Source organism: Amphiura filiformis, chromosome 18 (genome assembly GCF_039555335.1).
Source record: "Amphiura filiformis chromosome 18, Afil_fr2py, whole genome shotgun sequence".
Classification (NCBI taxonomy): Eukaryota; Metazoa; Echinodermata; class Ophiuroidea; order Amphilepidida; family Amphiuridae; genus Amphiura; species Amphiura filiformis.
Window position 1 is genome coordinate 26,056,602 of NC_092645.1, and position 21,272 is coordinate 26,077,873.

Here is a 21,272-nt window from a genome sequence, read left to right on the forward strand (position 1 = left end):
GCAAGTGCAATTTCGATGCTAAAATGAACACAAAATATTGTCCTAAATGAACACAATTGAAGACAATTATGTCCTAAAATCGTGCCAGAAGAAAATGCATAGGCCTTTTACAACTACCTTTGGTTAATTTAGTCCCGGTATTGTGATCCAGCTCACGAGTTTTATACTTATTCCAGGCACCATAATGATTTAGATAATAGAAAGGATCTCATTTTTCAAATTCGTGATTGTGTTCAAGTTTGAGATGAAAAAAAGAAGGAATTTTTTTCAAGAGGGCGCCTCGCAGATACGCACAGAATGGGTTTGTCGAGATAAATGTGCACGAAGCGCGTGGCAATTTGGCACATTAATGTTCCAAAATTGGCTAAAATAGACCAAAAGGAAGATGCAAATCGTAAATTTTGTCACAACATTTGTGTCGATTGAGCAGGGTAGGGGACTGACTTGCCAGCCTGCCCTATGGTCAGTGGCGTAGATTTCTTTTTAACTTTGGGGACTGGGGTTTGAAAGTATAGTGAAGCACCTAATGATGACAAAATCAATTTATTGGTGACGTATGGTACAAAAGTGGAATAAATTCGGAAATTGGAACTTCTTACAATCGCAAATTTCCAATTTGAGAGTGTTCTGTTTTTGGTCAGTTCTTTTTCTTTCTTTCTTCTGTCAAACTTATAACGAGCCATCGTAGCCATATGCTTTAGGCCAATGTGACCATATTTGGTCACAAGGACCATTGGGTGGGGGCACAAATGTTACATGACCAACTCGGGGTCAAAGGTTATCCAAAGGTCATTATGGCCAAAATGTGATTTTCACTCAAATGATTCTACTTCCACAAATTACATGACACAATGTCGTCACTTGCATACCTGCAGCGCCTCTAAAAGTTGTACAAAGAATTGGGGTCAAAGGTCATTAAGGGGGTAAAATCTTACAATTGCATTATCTCAACATCCGTAAGTGGTATGGGGCTCAAACTCGGTGACAACAAATCCCATGACCAGGGGAACATTTTACAGGGGTCAGGTCAAAGGTCATACAGATGTCAAATTTTAGAAATGCATTTTCTGTACATCTGTAAGGGGTACGGGACTCAAACTCTATGACAACAAACTTAATGACCAGTGGAATATTTTGGAACACTTTGCAGAGGTCAGGTCAAAGGTTATATGGGGTCAAATCTTATAATTTCCTTTTCTGGACATCTGTAAGTAGTATGGGCTCAAACTTAGTGACAACAAATCTCATGACCAGGGGAACATTTTGCAGGGGTCAGGTCATGCAGAGGTCAAATTTTAGAAATGCATTTTTTGGACATCTGTCTGGGTTACGAGGCTCAAACTCGATGACAACAAACTTAATGACCAGGGGAATATGTTGGAACACTTTGCAGGGGTCAGGTCAAAGGTTATTTGGGGTCAAATCTTATACCGTAATTTCATTTTCTGTAAGGGGTAATGGGCCTCAATTTCGGTGACAACCTCACCTCACCTCACCAGGCTGTGTTCGACCATTGTTGGACGTAGCCCTCTTCATGATTCTTCCACTGTTCTCTGTCTCTTGCATTTCTTGTCCATGTAGGTCCCATGTAGGCAGTAATGTCATCACGCCACCTCCTCTTCTGTCTTCCTCTTAATCTTTTCCCTGTTCTTGGTTGCCATTCTGTAAGCCGTTTAGTCCACCTGTTATCTTCCCTTCGTGCAAGGTGACCTGCCCATCTCCATTTCGCTTCCTTGAGTTTCACCATAATGTCTTTGACTTGAGTTTGACGTCTTATTTCAGTGTTCTTAATTTTATCCCTTAAGGTAGTGTGAAGCATCTTCCTTTCCATTGCTCTTTGGGCTGTTTGTAATTTCTGTCCATGTTTCTGCCCCATATGTCATTGTTGGCAATACACACTGGTTGAACATTCTACTTCTCAGATGCATTGGTAACTTTTTATCACATAGAATGTCCTTGAATCTTCCAAAGCAACTCCAACCTGCCTTTATTCTGATCAAAGCTTCTTCCCTGGTGTTGTCCTCCATCTTCACTGTTTGGCCGAGATATTTGTAACCATCCACCTTTTCAATAACATCGCCTGCAACTTCAATGACATCCTCTGACTGGTAGTTTGTCATATATTTTGTTTTGCCCTTGTGTATGTTCAGTCCAATCTTTTTACTTCCTTTATTCAGATCATTTAACTGGACCTCCATATCCTTTACTGATCTTGTCACCAAAGCTACATCATCTGAGAATCTCAGATCTGTTAGCTTCTCGCCATCTATGTTGATCCCTCTCTCCTGTAGGTTCAGCTTTCTGAATATATCTTCCATTGCTGTAGTGAATATTTTGGGGGATATTGTGTCTCCCTGTCTCACACCACGCTGAATTCGGATTGTTTTTGAAACATCGTTTTCAATGTGGATTTTGGCTGTGGCATTTGTGTATATGTCCTCGAGAATTTGGACATAACCTTCATTGACTCCAACTTTACGTAGTTCTGTAAAGAGGTCTTTATGTTCCACTGAGTCAAAGGCCTTCTCATAGTCTATATATCCAATGCATAGCTTCAAATTATATTCATTTGCCTTCTCAATAAGTTGGTTGATGGCATGCAGATGGTCTACTGTTGAATATCCACTTCTGAAGCCTGCCTGTTCTCTTGGTTGGTTTCATCAAGCACTCCTTTAATTCTGTTCTGTATTATCCTTCGGTGACAACAAACCTCGGGAAACATTAAGGTCAAAGGTCAGGTCAAAAGGGTTATATGCCTTGCTATTGTCTGCGCTCTGTGAGCGCAAATTATCGCTAGTTTAATTATGTACTTGGATTAAATATACTTGGGACGATCAATAAGTTCCCAAAACTATGGTGTATATCGCTCATGTATGACTTTGATGACTTTTACTTAAATACAAGTTTGTACTTATGTCTTTGAAAAGACGCATTAGCGATTTGGAATACTTGATTATGTAATGACATTAGCATAAACACAATGGCGTATGGACTGATTTATGGTTAAAAGTAGTCAAGAAAATCTCACGCCAAAATTGAGGTATTGTTACATAATTCAAAATATTTCGAGAATAAAAGTATGGAATCTGGCGCGATTTTGCAACTTTGTAGACCTATAACATAGGGTTGATGCTATTCTCATTTTAGACCTATACCATTTGTATTAAAAAATAAAGGAATCATGTTGAATATCTTCGATTTTGAGCAGGGGTTTTTCACCTGTTGTTCTTTACATAATAAGAGATTGCAAGATTAATCGAAGATCTTTCTATATGCTGGCTGCTCCGATTAAAGAATAAAATTTGTTCATCCTAACAACCCAGAAAACTAAATAATTTTCAACCACCTTGGTAAACGCTCCCAAACTCCCTGTTGTAACACAGGGTGTAACATATATATTAAATGCGCCCTCTGTTGTTGTATCTATGTCAGTTTTGAAACCAACAATACTCAAATTTGCACATTAATATATTTTTGCTATCTTCACACTTTGGGGATCTGCCCAGAGGTGAACTACAGAAGTGAAAATCTAATCACGTCCCTAATAATCGTCTTCTTGAAAATCTATCTTGGGTTTGTGAGCTGCGAGTGGGCTTTGAAGCGCATGATCGAGGGGCGGTCAATAAGTTTGTTGAACAAAGTACAGATTACTTGAATTAACACCCGCTAAATTCTTTGCATCGCACTTTACTTTTTGGCATGATCATTGCATAACTTAATAACTTAATGAACCTGTTCCTACTACCCTTGAGAACTTAAGAACTCTCTGCCAGTAAACTGAGAGTTTGCTGATTGTTCCATCAGCAAATCTGCACTGTGAATGCTCACCAACAATGATCACAATAAATTTAAAAAAATTGTAATGCATTATCCTTTACACTCAAATAATGTATCCGAGGCGGTAAAACGTAAATAAAGCGACGAAAAAAGAAAACCCTGTTCTACGGGCAGTGCCGCCGACAAGGAAGGGTAACCGGGTGCGTTACCCCGGGGTCCTAGGGGGCCCGTAAGAAGTGAAGAAAACGTACTTTACTATGGGGCAGTAAAAGCAAAGAAAAGGGACCTCAGGGCCCGTAAAAGGTAATTAAAAAATACCTTGTAATTAAAGCATATTTTCTTTGCTTTTTCTATACGGGCCAACAAAGGTCTCTTTTCTTGTTCATTAGGCCTATAAGGTATCTCTTCTTTGCTTTTTACGGGCCCTCCGAGGTCTCTTTTTTTCTTTTTATGGGTCCATTAAGGTATCTTTTCTTTGCTTATTAAGCTTTTTTACATACTCACTAAGGTCTCTTTCCTTTCCTTTACGGGCCTATGGTATCTTTTCTTTGCTCTTTACGGGCCCACTTCCATACTGTCTCTTTTCTTTGCCTGTCATGTATAAGGTCTGTTTTCTCTGCTCTTTTGCGGCCCATAAAAAGCAAACAAAAGTAGCGGGCCCGTAAAAAACAAAGAAAGGAGACGTGCATTAAAAAAACCCAAGATAGCCTTTGAAGTACACACTCTAATAAGTAAGTTAGTTTCACTTGAATTTACTGTTTGCTTTTGCCAAAATGATCATCCTCGATATTAATGAAATCTTCGAGAAATCGGAGGAGTGCAGCTTAATCGTGGGAACACAAAATACAACTTTTCGCGCGATTCGCGTGCATTGTGCCCTATTATTTGATCATTTACCTTAAAATTGGCCAGTTTCCCGCGCTCCGCACGGCGTTTGTTTCAATAAGTTCAATATGGGAGCAAAAGTCGCTAATTCGAATTGCAAATTTTCGCGCGCTTCGCGCGTATTTGACCAGGTCAACGGTTCATACTTGGATCATTTTAGCTTCAAATTGGCTTGAAATTTTCCCGCGCTCCGCACGGAGTTTGTTTCAATAAGTTCAATATGGGAGCAAAAGTCGCTAATTCGAATTGCAAATTTTCGCGCGCTTCGCGCGTATTTGACCAGGTCAACGGTTCATACTTGGATCATTTTAGCTTCAAATTGGCTTGAAATTGGCACATTTTTGCACTTTGCGTGGAAGTTATTAAGGGAGCAAAATGCCACTTCCAAATTGCAAATTTGTGCGCGCTTAACGCGCATTTGTCTCCTCCAATGTTCATATTTGATTATTGGCAGCTTAACATGCTACTTTCGCTCCGCTTCAACATATGTTCAAGGATTTTACACCAACCAACCTCCCTCCCCCATGTCACAAAGAAATTTACACCACTGCTACCCTACCCCCTCCCCCAACCCACACGCACACACTTATGAAGTCCTGCACCGTCATCACTGATCAAAGGGGCCCGTACGTTCATATTGCCCCCGGACCTGTAATGGTGGCACTGTCTACGGGCCCGACCGACCCAGGTTTTGAACTAATTGGGAAATAAATTATATTTTCCCTGTACAAAATGAATGCCGAACCAAATTTTGGAAATTTCAGGAACAATTTTTTTTTTATTTGATGCTGGAGATTTTTTGGGTCATTTCTAAAAAAAAATTAAAAACAAAAAGCCCGACCGACCCAACTTGAAAGGTACTAGGTCCGTCCTCCCGTAGTTTTCGTCGCCTGATGGATGAGGCGTAGCCGAACCCATAATTTACACGTTTTTACTGCCGAGGATACAATATTTGCGTGTAAAGAATAATGCTGCACCATTTTTTTCTATTCTATTACCACACAATCGTGCGATTTAAATAGAAAATATCACGTTTTGCCCAAATAATATACTGCATCGCGCTTGGGGATATTCGGTGAGCGCAAATTGTACACCATATGGGGTCATTAGGTGAGAGACGGACCGTTTGGATCTAAATTCGGGGGGCATTGGGTGAGAATAAATTATGACCTATTTTAAAATGGGGTCTTTGGGTGAGAGCCAAATGAAGCCTCGAAAATTGAATTTCTAGTTCTAAATGGCTTTGTTATATCCAAAGAAGTAACAAAATCAGTGATAATGACTTGTTAATGTTCAAATGGAAATCTTTGGGTGACAGATCGAAAGGAAAAATATGGGGTCTTTGAGTGACAGAGCATGTGCTCATAAAAATATGGGGTCCTTGGGTTACAGCCCTACCCTGGTCCTTGAGAAGTCTGTCGAGAAACCAAAATACTCTCAAACAAACTGGGGACTAGTATCCCAGCAAACACAAAACGTTTTCGACATCATTCGCAAATGGTTATAAAAGGTTGTCAGAAAACGTTTAAATGTCGGGTTATATAAAGGGTACATTAATGGTATATAACGTTTTCATAACATTAAATAACATTTGTTGGTAATCTACTGCACAATAAACATAATTGTTTTACAGAAAACATTTAAATGTCGGGATAAAGGGTATAAAAACGTTTTAATAACATTCCAAAAACATTTTTGAAAACTTGGTACAAATCATTCTAAACAGAATGTTATTTTGGGGTTGAAAAATATTTTGCAAAAATGTTTGCCCAAAATATTTACAATAACGTTTTTAAATTGTTTTCACGACCTTTATATAACCCGACATTTAAATGTTATTAAAACGTTTTGTAAAAAACATTTTAAGAACATTTCTGTGTTTGCTGGGTGCAAATATTTTAACATAATGTTATTTAAGTGTTGATAAAATATTTGGCCAAAAATGTTTGCAAAAATAGTTTTGACATTTCGAAAACATTTTAAAAATATTGTTGTAGTGTGTTTTCTTAAAAAATGTTTTAAAACGATTTCATGACCTTTATATAACCCGACATTTTAATGTTATTAAAACGTTTTTATCTAAACCAAAACCCAAAATATAACTTATTTAAAACGTTTTAAAAACGTTTTTGTGTTTGCTGGGATAGCACATGTGAACTACTTCCTGATGTCATTTTTGAGACATGGCCAAAATTCGGGTCCCCAGAACGCGCTAACCATACGTCCTAGCATTATTTTGATGCCACTAGTCGATAGAGCGCCCCCTATTTCTATTTGACATACGCCCACAGAATTAATTCTGTGCATACGCCACTCTTACCCCCGATATATGGTTCCTTAAAAAGTGAGAGACCAAAATGCTCCCACAAAAACTGGGGACTAGTGCTTTTGCCCACACAATGGGGTCATTTTTGGGAGTCCCCACTTTTTAAAAATCCCTCTCAACTCCATACCCTACACCGTACACCCCTCTCTCTCTCTCTCTCTCTCTCTCTCTTTGACGACTTGGGCTAGCAACAACAACCCTGATTAGGAAAAAAACATGTTCAGATGTTATGTCTCAAAGGCCATGGCAGTTTCAAAAACGAATGTGAAATGAGGTGTTTTTTTTCCGATTTTTATTTTCTAAGAATATAAACTAAAGTTTCAGATATCATTTTCGAGTGTTCAAAAGTACACAGCATAAAATTGCGGTTGATTTACACAATACAAATATCAATTGTGTTAAACCTAAAGACCAATTCAGTAGTGATTCCAGCGCATGTGTAAAAAAATAAAATTGTTTATAAATTGCTTAAAAGTGAAGGATAAGTCATTCAAATTGTCATTTGGTATTTTTGAAATGACAAATTTGGCAAAAAAAAGAAAACAGCAGTAGGCCTACTGACGAAGTTGAAGCCCCATTCAAATACTAGTACATGAAGCTAATTTAGATCGTTGAATACACAGCTTTCGGCTGAACCACTCGTAGGCAGTGGCATAACTACGGGGGGCAGAGGGGGCAACATGCCCCGGGCGGCGCTACCCTTATGGGGGCGCCAAATGGACCAATTCAGCCATCGATTCTGCGCCCCTCCAAGCGATGAAAGTCAAAATTTTCGCTCGCTAGCGCGCATTTCAGCACAGAATCAATTGAAAGAACATTTTAAGACCGATATTCAACTTCTAGTAACAAAAATTAATTAGTGGTAAGCCTTATTTGTCCAAAATTTCGCGCGCAAATGTTTCAAGAAGATATTCTCGGTGGGGAGGGGGGGTTGTAGGGGCGCTAATTTTGTTTCTTGCCCCGGGCGCTACCAACCCTAGTTACGCCATTGCTCGCAAGCTATGTTAGCACATCTATGACAATGACAAAGATACCAAAATCTGAATTTTAATGATTTTTACGATCGTCCGGATGAGCAAATCACTGAATGGGCCTTTAACAGTGCGAGTATCGAGCCAAGTAACTTTTTTTCCAAATTTGTCTCAGAATTTTATGATTTCACGGGAAAAAACTATATAAAAAAAGGAAATAAAAAAATAATTTGCCGTTTCAGCTGACATGGACGCGCTAAGAAAAACGAGAAAAACAAAGCGGCTTTGAGACATAACAATTTTTAAGCCTAAACCTCTCGCAAAATTATGTCCGTTGCGCCGGTCACGTCACCAACATTATTAACATCGTTTGCGACTGATGTTGGATGTCCCCGAATTATGACACTCTCACGTGACTCGGCATGTCAAGGGTACAGAACACAGCTACTTTTTAGGTCTTAAAAAGTATTTTGTTATCTGTTTCACTATATTTTGAATTAATTTAAAGAAATTTTGGTTTAATTCCTTTTATACTTTAGACAGGATGTCGATTTCAAACACGCAAGCATGATAGCCGACAATTGCATTCGTCATTTTGATGCACATGAACGCATAATGGTTGCTGATTTGCCATTTTCATGAAGATATTAATTGATGTTAAAAGTAAACGTTTTTTGAACATCTTTTACAAGTGCATAACTTCAAAATTCAAACATTCTCAGTACGTGCAGAAAATGTCAATTACCGTTCAGTTATGTTCAATGCCGTTTTGTCCAAAAAAGCAAATGTAACGAATGGTTATTTGAAATTAAATATTAATATAAATTAAACTTTGAATGTTATAACAATTTACAATACTGAACAGTGGTATAAATAAATAAAGCAAACTAGAAACTTAAATAACTTATTTTTATGCAATTTTATTAAAATTGAAGGTCCAAACTTGAGTTTAAATTACAAAAAAATTAGTTAAAAAAGAACAATGAAATTGAAAAACCCCTTTGTAATTTAAACACCAATAAGCAATGTTTTTTTCTGAAAAAATCAGAAATCTGCTCTTGTCTGTATGAATTTAACTCTGTGGCTCAATCAATTCTATAGGTACAATGAGAGGGTGCAAGCTTCAATTATCCTGGATTATGACTCTTTTCATTAAATGGAATGGAAGATATCTCTAGAGGTGAATTTTATTAATTCAGTTTATTTTTGATCCAGCGCCTGATCATGCTGATGGTGCGTTTACATTTCCATGTGATTTTGTCTGTACAAATGTAATTATTGACATCATGATGATGCTGTGCCCCCCGCCAGAAAAGAAATCATGCGTACTGGCCTGGTTTCATATATCTTGTCTGTTGTTAAAGCCATAATGTATGATTTGCATCACAGCGACGCCCTCAATTTTACTCGGATTGCCACTCTTTGCATAGTTATAATGCCCAGTGGTGCACAGTGTCATCGCCCCGATATCTTCATGGCAGAAATCGCCATGGCAGGTTGAATCCACCGCCACGCATGGCCATATCGACCTGTTTAATAGTTTTGAGTCGCACAATGGGCCGAAGGACATCTGACTAAGGCTACTGACAATAGCCCCGATTAGCCCGGTGACTGACCTCGCTGTGTGTACGTCGAGCATGGTACGCCATAGGTCATATGCTTTTAGCCTACCTCCACAATTGGCCTATACACTGCGCTATATAATTCGGCACATATAAATCAGAATTATTGTCAATTTTTGACTCAAGACGCACGGGTCTTTCTCAAGACGCAAGCTAACGACTATCATATCTGTTCAAAATATATATTCAAGTGCAAGGAACCACATCTGTTTTCTTTATACGAAATCATTTACGGGAGATATTCATCATTTTCTACCCCGGTATCCAAAGATTTTCTTCTCATATCAAACTCGTGCATGTGTATCGATACCGGGTATTGATTTTAGTATCTCTGTTGACAATCTGCGTGTTTACACTGAGCACTCTGTATTTTTACACGGTATTACCTGGTAACCCACAATCCGATTCAGGCAACAACCAGCACGTTTCTATTGCTGCTTAAAATAAGGGTTGTGGTGTGTACCGGAAGTAGGCCTACTGAAAATATTTTCCTGACCCCCAAGCTGCTTTTAAGGTCACGATGTGATACATAAAATGTACATAAAAGAAGTTTAGCACCCAGCAACCGTTAACCGTTGTGTTTCCACTGACAGAAATAACGGGTATCACACCACATGGTCTACCTCATGAGGTGGATCACGGTTGCCGGGTGTCCACACCGCATCACTCTGAACCGATCTGTTTCCACTGAGCACATTAACCGGTAACACTCTAAACTAAACCACATTACCCGCCAACCATTCCCCAGTAGAAACACGCAGAATGTAATTATTAGCTAGGCGATGTCGGTGTGTGGTGTACTAAAATACCACGTAAAAGACTATAGCCTGAAGTGCTTTAATAACAATAAAATTTCATCACGTCAGCTTATATGTACACACGTCGAGCGCGATGCTCCGTGCAGTATTACATGTAGTACACGCAAATTATGTAGGCGCTGGAATGAAACTTCTTCGTATACCTCATTTATTTGGCTTGAAATTAAAAGGGGATAATGTGATCAGTGAAATCAAAAATTAAAATAGGATCTATTCTTTATGCTAATTATTGCTTTAAATCTGGTTTGAAACAAATACCATGTGTTTGTTGATTTTTCTCCAAGTAAAATGTACTGTAGGCCAGTGATTTGTAAATGTTTTGAGACTAGTAAAAAAATCTTAGTCCGAATTTGAAAAGCACTTCGCTAGTCCGAATCTGAAAAGCACTTCGCTAGTCCGAATTTAAAAAACACTGCGCTAGTCCGAATCTGAGAAACACTGCGCTAGTCCGAATTTCGGACTAGCGCAGTGTTTTTCAGATTCGGACTTGCGCAGTGCTTTTCAGATTCGGTCTAGCGCAATGGTTTTCAGTTTCGGACTAGCGGTATGCTTTTTAAATTCGGACTAGCGCAGTGTCGGACTGAAGGAGTGTTTTCCCGATTCGGACTAGCGCCGTGTTTTTCAGTTTCGGACTAGCGGAGTGTCGGACTAAAAAAGTGTTTTTCATATTCGGACTAGCGGTGTGTCGGACTAGCGCATTGCATTTCACATTCGGACTAGCGGCGTGTCGGACTGGCAGAGTGTATTTTAAATTCGGACTAGCGGAGTGTCGGACTAAAAAAGTGTTTTTCAGATTCGGACTAGCGGCGTGTCGGACTAGCGGCGTGTCGGACTAGCGGCGTGTCGGACTGAGCGGTGCACCCCCTGATACTCGTCTTTGACCATGCGCAGATCTGGCTGGTCAGGAAGATATTTAATATCCCGAATTTATAATATGCCTACCAGTTCCATCTATAACCGAATTGCTAGAGAATATTTGTTACCATGTTTAATAAATTCGTATTAATCGTATAATAAAATGTGGCCAAATGTATATTTGTGTACATAGTGTTTGGATCCACTCTTCTACGGACTTGGCTACTAAGCATGTCGGGAAGGGATATGGCGGTATGCAGACCTGGGTCAATATGTTCTGAGCAGATGAGGTCCGACCAATTGCCTACGACCTTGTGTGCGATCATGTGTAACAGGCAATTCCCGATAATAATAGAGATTCCCTGTTACACCCTTGTGATGTATGGGAACAAAGGGTACCTCTCGCTCGTGTAGGCGCTTTCACGTGACTTTCGTTTGATCACTTATTGACAGTAGCCTGTCTATTATAGCGTTAATACGCTGTCAGGACAGTTACCGATTTAATGGCGGAAGCCCTTTGTCCCGAACAAAAGGTACCTCTCGATGAATAACGTTTCGGAAACTCAAATAGGCACAAAGGAACAATATGAGTTACGTAATATATTTTCTCTCCTTTCTATCTAACCTTCTTGGTCTTTCCTATTCAGAGGAAATATTGCAATTACACACCTTATTGCCTTTTAACAATAACCAATGACACTAGCACATATCACTTCAGGGCCATGGATTCCTGAAAAGTGTAAACCCAAAGTGCATGATATGCTTGGAGTTGTTCAATGGCTACACAGAACAATAGGCACAGTGTCGACAAAATCAATATCGAGACCTGTACGTGCACACGCAATGTCCAAAGGACCTTGAAAATTCGGGGAAAACGCAAAGTTCTAATTCCCACAAAAATTAATTAACATAGCTGTCAATGTAGATGCAGCAAGTTCAAACATTCATTCAACTATCGTCAAAATTGCAGCTCAGTCGGACATTGGGAAGTGGGTCAAAATCCCGGGTTCAAAATTTGTGTGGAACAAAATCGTTCCAATTTGACAGTCATTGTTACGTTTTGTACTGACGTCTATGGGGCAGCATTGGCTATAGCGGCGAATGTCAGGTTATTATTTCCCAGTCTTGAAAAAAAATTGCAGGAAGAGGTGGGAATCGATCTCGGTATCTCCCGGTTAAAAAGCACTGTGCAAGACCATTAAGCCAACTAAATATCAGTTGTGAGATGTGTGACATTAATCTTTGATATTGCTTAATGGAACAAATGGCGGATCAGTAATAAAAGAAGTAGATTCTTATTTAGCGGTCAAATTGGATAAAAGGGGAAATATTTGTCCCTGCTCTAAAGAAAATATAGAATAGAAAATTATCAAATAAATTTAAATTGAGATTTTATATTTATTTATTTCACGAGGCGGCATTATCACAGACAAACACTGTATAAGCTAAAAACTCGACCTTCATCACTAGATGCTGTCATAGCTCAGTGGTAGAGCATCAGACTGGTAATGTCAATATCGCTGGTTCGAGTCCGCCTGCCAGCAATGGTTATATTTATGATTTTAATGCTACGCTACAATTTGATCATTTTTTTTCGTTTATTTATTTATTTATTTGTTTATATGTTTATTTATGTAAATAATTTGATATTATATTTGAAAGGGGTATTTGAGCAATTTGAAATTTTGACCCCCGTATAATCCTATGGGGTCATTTTGAACCCCCACCCCCTTCCAAGTTGCAAAACGCACAACACCTATGAGTTTGCATCATACATAATGATCAGTACGTCCATGTCATCATCATAAAAAAAAAACATTCTATGTATTCCTGACGCCGGCAACTAGACTACTAGTATCACATCTTTCCTGCTCAAGCAAATCTAATCCTGTAATATAGAACAGGTGGTCATTGTTTACATGGTTTGTTATGGTTGGGATTAGTGTCCGATCTCTGTAAATGAAGCATATTGATATTCAGGATGAATCGATCAGGGCGCTAGCTTTATTGTCCTATGAGATGTAGTGCGAACTGCTCAGCCGATTGTTCATTTAGTATCATAATCTATTAGGGAAAGATAAACACTATTCAAAATATCAATAGACAAGAAGAAAGGGATTTAGAGATTTGTAATCGAGTAGGTAGATGAATAGGCATGATTTAACAGAAGGTTCTTTCCAAAACCAACTCGTAATGATGTATCTTAATGATACACAACTCAAAGCTTTAATTCAAATCCGCTTTATGTTAGAAAGTCCAAGAAGAGTTCAATCAATGGTTCAGGAATTACAGATTCAAATTTTCTGAAAGTTTATCTACAAGGGGCAGACATACAGCAACAATGTTTCAAGTACAGATGCATCATGTGAAGGGCTTTAAAGAAGTTTAATTTAGTTCCATTATAATACCAGATAATCAGTAGCATAGCCAGCGGGGGGTAGGCAGGGGGGGGCAGAGTGCCCCCCGACAAAATATGAAAGAAAAAAGTGCCCCTCTGGCAAAGGAAAAGAAAAAGAGCAGGGAGCCCACATTGTAAAGATAAAGCCCGTTCCCTCATGATAATGGGCGAAAATAGTGTAAAATACCAATTTTGGCGCGCTACGCGCGCTACGCGTCCCAATAAAGCCTTTTGTCTGTATGTATTGTATGATGCAACTGTACTTTTTTTTTCGTCTGTGCCCCCGAGATTTTATTTTGCCCCCTCCATGACCAAAAAATCTGGCTACGCCCCTGCAGAAAATATTGACTTACCGGCATGTAATGCTGACGGTGTTGTTGAAGAGTAGTCGCTATCAGGGACCTGATGTATGTGTGGAAAATCAGATAGTTGATGCTGTGGATTTTTTGAGGTAGGGAATGTTGATGACTGGGCAACTTCAAGTGAGGGCATTAGTTCACTCGAACTGAAATGTGCCTGTGTGATATCAGCTACGGGTTGCTGGAATCCTGTCGCATATGACGTAGTTGACAGCTGGGCGTTTGGTAGAAATAAGGATTGTTCAATAGAATGCATTCGTTGTGAATGGAAATCTTGACTTGTGTGTGTTTCCAAATGGTGTTGGTATCTAGAGTATCTAGTGGTGGGGAGTGTCGTCGCTGTGTTTCTTTCAATTGATGAATGATCATCTGGAACAAAGAAATAAAATGAAAAAAATAATACTTTTAATTATTTCAATTCTGTAGGCCTATACATGATATAAGGAAACCGGAATTCGGAAAGTACAATCACTTTTATGGATTCTTGTCACGAACGCACATGGAAGCAGCACAGTGCTATCACAAAAATATTTACATAATTTGTCTCTAGCCCATCTGGGTAGAAAGTTGAATCATCTTTCATCGTATAGGGCATCTGATTGGCGTAACGTTGAAGTCCTTTAACAGTTTTAACATTGTAAATTCTGCTCGTACAATCGTTTCATCTAAATGCCCGTCAGATAAGTCTGAAAGAATTTTAATTGAAGGAATGATTCCTAACTAGGGTCCTCTTTCCAGTTAAATACAAATGAAGAACTTATTCGTGTATTCATTGGTAAAATCAACTTGACGTCCATAGTACCGCGACTGGGAGCGAGACTAATCAATACCAAGACCCCCCCCCCCACAAACCCGAATGTACCTTTGGCTTGACGGGACAGTTTAGACATTTTCTCTGATTCACACTCTATATGCATACAGGGTAGGGTGAGTTATTCGGAATTATTAATAAAAATCTAAACTACAGGGTGAGTCAAAAAAGTGCAATAGAGCAAAGAATTGATATTTATGTAAGAACCAAGTTAAACTTCCCCATTATTGAAAGTTTCTATAAATGCCACACTCAATAGTCACCTTCTGTGAAAAAATGAAGTGACTCGCTTCTACCGTTTAATTTTTATGAGTCCTTTTGCTGCGATGCCCAATTTCATTATTTGTCCACGAGGTACCATGTATTTTGAATGGGAGCACACAATGCACGATAAATGCACCAGCTCTGAAACTGACTTTAACTTAAATAAGGTTGATTTTTGCGTTATTTTTATTTCTTTTTTTCTGTTCAAACAAACTTTCTAACATTACTTTAAGTCCTTCATACCTCACTCGACTCCAACTCCAGTTTTTTTAATCCCAATATGTCCAACATACTTGATGTTTTGTAATTCACGCCAATCCAAATTGCGCGCATTTCATTTTGACATTTGAAAAACCCGCCTACAAATTTATATGGTTCTGATAGAGAATAAACAACAAATAACAACAAATAATGTTTCTTCTCCTTAAACAAGACCAAGAGCATTAACACTTTCTCCTCTTTGACCTGTTTCTCGCCGTTGCTATGGTTGTCGTCTTCTTTAATTGAAAACAGAGTATGATTGGTACATATAATAACAATATCGCATATACAATAAAATCACACAATGACAGTTTTACTATATCAGTACTTAACCAGCTGTCTTCTTGTTGGTGATCCTAGAGTTCTTGCAATGTTCTGGACGACTGATGTACTATATCCTTATTCTCTTGTTCTGCGAAAATCAGCGAAGTCCATCGTACACTTGCATTTATAAATCCTTGCACATAAAATCCTCATACGAAAATGATGATGCTTCCTCCAATCTCCTTTGCGCTGCTATCTCCACAAATATATCTCCTTGCGCTGCTTTCTCCACAATATTTCTTTGCGCTGCTTTCTCCAGAAATGGCGTTTGTTTCACCAATCACTCTTTTCCAGGGAACAGGTTTCTTTAACACAGCTCCGCTGTTTTTGACAGATGCGTGGCCTTCACAAACTCAGCAAACTCCAGCAATTCGACAGAAGAACTTTTAATCCTTTGATGAGGAAGAGCACTTTTGTGTGCTCGCTGTCTTCTTCGTTGCTGTATTAAAATTAGCTCAATTATTGGCTATATAAACTGGTTAAAATGTACTTCTTTTTTGAAGCACGAAGACCATCACACACATGTGGAGTTTTCAATCTCACATGACATTCTGTAAAGTCCCAACAAAACCTCCAGCTTTTTATATCAGTACTCATGCCAAAAAAACCATCATCTATTAATAAACCATTACTTCAATCACATTTTCACAACATTGCTGCAATCTTGGGATTTCCCAAGATTAATTATACACATTCACATTACATCACTTCCTGGGGGGCTTTCCTGATGGTGCAACAATGAACTGGGGCTTTCCAAGTTCCAAACATAGATCTGACTTTGTTTACAATAATTTGGGGAATTCCAAAATACAAGGGGTTTCCCATCTCATGAAATACTTTCAGCTTGTAAACAAAGTTAAATAATTAAATTAAATCAAATTACTCAGGGCACATCACACTCTAGTCTATCTGGGTAGAAAGTCGAATCGCCATGACTGTATTGTTGGTAGCTGGTTCACGTGATCGTCTAGGGGCATATATGATTGGCGTTGAATTCCTTCAAAAGCTTTCACATTGTACATCTTATAGTCCTTTTCAGTGATCCCAGCGCAAGTTTTTAAAAAAATCACATGTAAATGCCTTATTTTGTCTTAAATACACGGCTTTCGGCTGAACCACTAGCAGGCTATGTTAGCACATCTGTGACAATGACAAAGCTACCAAAATCTGAATTTTGATAATTTTACAATCGTCCAGATCGGCAAATCACTGAATAGGCTTTTAAAATGTTTTAATCTAAATGCAGATCAGATGAGTCTAAAAGAATTCTAAATGAAGGAATTATTACTAACTAGGGTCCTCTTTTCGGTTAAATAAAATTGAAGAACTTACTCGTGTATTCATTGGTAAAATCAACTTGACGTCCATAGTACGAGCTTGTATTACTATTAGACAACACTTGATGCGTGGAATATACTGGATATGGTGCTCTGGAAGGTATAAGATGGGCGGAGGTTCCCGGGTGAGGGTATAATAAGTCTCGCTGAGGTATATCTCCTGATAGTGACGCATTTTGGTTTCCGAACTCTGACAAAAATATAAAAATATGGGGTGATATTTATATGAGAACAAAATTAGGATCTGACAGTGCACATGCATAATAGAAATGTTTGCTGTAACTCAATGAATCTACATACCAATTCGAAGTGACGCATGAAGGCGAAAATTGGGCGCATTACGATATAATAATAATGAGAATGCAAGAACACTAAATAGGTGATTACAACACATTCTGTTATAGATTTTACTTTGCACATCACACACGTCGTCGTTAGCCCATGTGTTTACTGACGTGTGTTTTGGCTACATACTTTAACAGAAACATTACAACAGCGTGGTAATTCATTCATTTTACAGAACTGAAACCTATGATGGTAACTTGGTATAAATGAATTACATTAAAAGGTGTTTTTTTTTATTTTACTCATTTATTTTCACAATACAGCACATTTTACACAGTTAATTTAATCGTAAAGGTGTGTACCTGAAGGAGAGGACGTCCATTTTCTCACTAGCATCTCTTTGGCTTCGATTAAGCTGCACTCTATCAAGGCATTAATAATTGCCTTTCTCGTAGCTTTCTCTCCGTTGGATTGTCGCCAGAAATGTAAAACTTGAATTGACTGTAGTTGAAAATCTCTGGTGTCTGCTCTCCGCTCTGCATTCTCAACATCCAAAGGTTTTAGACCAAGTCGATGGAAGAGGTGATGTAGGTGGTCATTTCCAAGTTGCGCTTTATATACCACATCATGTATGTCACAGTCAGACACCTTGATAATCATACCTAAAGAAAAGAAAGGCTTATTTGTATGGTGAATGTGTATAGTGGCGTTTTTGAATGTTTAACTTGTTGCCACCCATTCTCATGAATAATTATGCTCTTTGACACCCTTAAAAATGTCGTTCATATCGCACGAAATGTCTTTTATATATATGTATATTATAAAATATTCAAAAGAATTACATTCTGTCTATTTAATCGTTTTGATGTTTTACTGATTAATTACCAATTAATTACCCATATAAAAATGGTTTTAATTGTTGGAAACTGGCATTTTTTGGGCAATTTTTAAGCTATTGACTGGTTTTTGCCCTCCTGGTAACACGTATTAGTCCATATCACTTTTATGATATGCCAATGTTATAGGGGCAAATACTACAACTACTGCACTGAAAATTCAGCAACTCAAGGCAAGTAATTATTGATTTATTGATCAAATATTGGTTTCCCTCATTTTTTACTATAACTCCATAACTGTTGTCTGTGCTGAAATCAAATTTCTAGTGCAGTAGTTGTAGTCCTTGCCCCTATAATATAGGCCTACATATCTTACTTGTCACCTATGCGCTATAATTTTTGAGAAAAATGCAAAAATATGCACAAAATTGGACAGGGGTGTAGTACCCGCTTAAACAGGCTAGTTTTCAATCATGGTATATAGCTTTACGCACGATTGCGTTGGATTTTTGTTTGGTTTGGTTTTTCCCCATGAGCCATTTCCTTATGAAACATATCATGCACCAAAAGCCGAGTTATAAAGCTACGACTACGAGACCACACGTTTGCATAATTAAATTCTTTATTTTGGTCACATTAGCCTGCATAATTATATTTGTCAATAATCAAATGACATCTTCTTACCCAGATCCAGTTTTCTTCTTTTCGTTTTATCTTCTTCTACTTCCTCATCTGATCCTGTTCTACTTGACGTTGCCATGTCTCAGTTTATTTAGTCGGATTATTTAGGGTTTGCCAGGTGGATGAAGTTGGCTGAAATAGGCATTATTTAAAAGGTTTAATTTACCGTTACAAAATTTTTCAAAAAATCAGAAGTGGAATTAAGCTATTTATAACTTTGTTTTAACATAATTCTAAAGCATTTACTATGTAACCTTCTGTAATATTTTCATTTTTTATTGGATTCGGTTTGGAAAACAGTGACTATCATGTAATAATACAGTAATTTAATAAATTCCATGTTTCTCTACAAAACTGTCAGTCCCGAAGAAATCAAAAATCTTATTCGGTGAGTAATATTTAGGTTTTAATTCAGTGAGCAATTTAAAAATCAATGAGTGAAATTTGGGTTTTATACAAATTCATAAAGGTAATGCTGACATCGAAAGATGTGAGCCAATGTCAATGAATGATAAAGACACTTTTCTTTTCGGTTTTTTTTTATTTTTTATTTTTTTTTTTTGACCCAAGAACAATAAATTCAGTTTTATTGACAGTTTCGTCCTAGAAATCAGTGTAACAATTTATTTGGTAATTACTGAATTGATAATATTTTTCATTATACAGAATGAATTTATATATTTGAAAAAACTTTCTTTACAAATATTTTTTAAAGCTTATTTAATAAACAATTGTAAGATATTCCTGAAATTAATAGCTTCTTTACTTGCATTTAATTTTTCGGAAATGTGTAAAATGTACAACTTCCATGGTAATATTATTATTAGTTACCAAACTTTCTCTGAAAGGTTAATGGTTATCGGTTCATTGATTTTGAAAAGGAGACCATTATTCGACGTTCATCAATTATTCCATGAGTGCACATCGTGACCTTTGGTTTCAACACCCGTGAACCGAATCTTACGAATTCATTTAACATAAAATATGTATTACATGCACGCAAGGTAGAAATCTACCAAAAAACGTTGACAACGTAAAGAAATCAGCAAGTTTAAAAAACCCACCTCGGCTCACTTTTTGAAACTTGGTCCCATTTGTAAAAGGTACTGATTTAAACTTTATCATATTTACATCAATTTAAAACATTTCCAGAAGTGTTATGTATCTTTAATGTGCTTTAATGTGATGCGATATTAATTTGTAAGCTTTCTGGAACGACCTGAACGGTTATTATCTTGTTCTTGCATGATAAGCCAATATCTTTTTGTGTTTTGTTTTATAATATCATGATTAATGATTGAATTAAACGAATAACAAGTAGGCTTGTTTGTAATCTTGTTGGAAACGCTGTATTCTGTTGAAATAAAATAAAAACACTGATTTGCTGCTGGTGTTCAAATGGGACCAAGTTTCAAAAAAGTGAGCCGAGGTGGGTTTTTTAAACTTGCTGATTTCTTTACGTTGTCAACGTTTTTTGGTAGATTTCTTTTCTTTTTATGAATGTAGCCAAACAGCTCCAAGCTTGGAAAGTCAGGTTATGAAGTGCACCATAAAACGAATAAAACGAAAAATGGATGTTTGAAGTTGCCATTCTTGATTCATGACAATAAATAATTAAAACTTTATCAGTCGTTTATTTTTAAAACTTGCTCGTCACGCGTGACTGTAATGTTCAGAGGCGTTCAATGATCAATAAACATTTTAATATACTTTAATTATTCAAGGCTACGTAAATATGTAAATAAAATGTAAATATGAACAACACACGCCCAATGTTGACAATGCCAGAGAGACACACATAGAGTAAATCCGATTTAGGCCTACTTCATGTCGGAACTGGTAAATGCGCATATATTTAAGCCTATTCGCCACTTGCACGGTTCCGCCATTATGCACTATGTGCGGGGAGAGCCTCGAACTGGCAGCATACATGAATGGGAATTGAACCAGTCATATAACATTCTGTGTAAGGTTACGTAATTCTTCCTTTCATGTATGCTGCCAGCTCGAGGCTCTCCCCGCATATAGTGCATAATGGCGGAACCGTGCAAGTGGCGAATACTACGGAAGCGTCTAAATGCCCCAGATAATCGTGTTTTAATGTTGGTGGTTCTTTGTAGCCCTACGGGGCAATCTACTTGGCTATCCGCATTTCGCGGTTTGTGGTTCTTTGTAGCCCTTCGGGGCAACCTAGTTGAATATTCCTATTAAACGGCGGTTGTCGGCGATCTTTCGTGGTTTGTGGTTTTCATCAAGCCCTGCACTCTATCGGGAGCTAATTTATAGTTTAAGCTTGTTGAATATCCATATTTCGTGGTTTGTGGATCTTTGTAGCCTTGTGGGGCGAACTAGTTGCATATGGTCGCATGTCATAAGTTGGGTACAATTTCCATTACATGGTCAAAAATGAAAAAAATGTATTTTTTGATATGTTGTATATATTGACAACCTCTAATAATTAA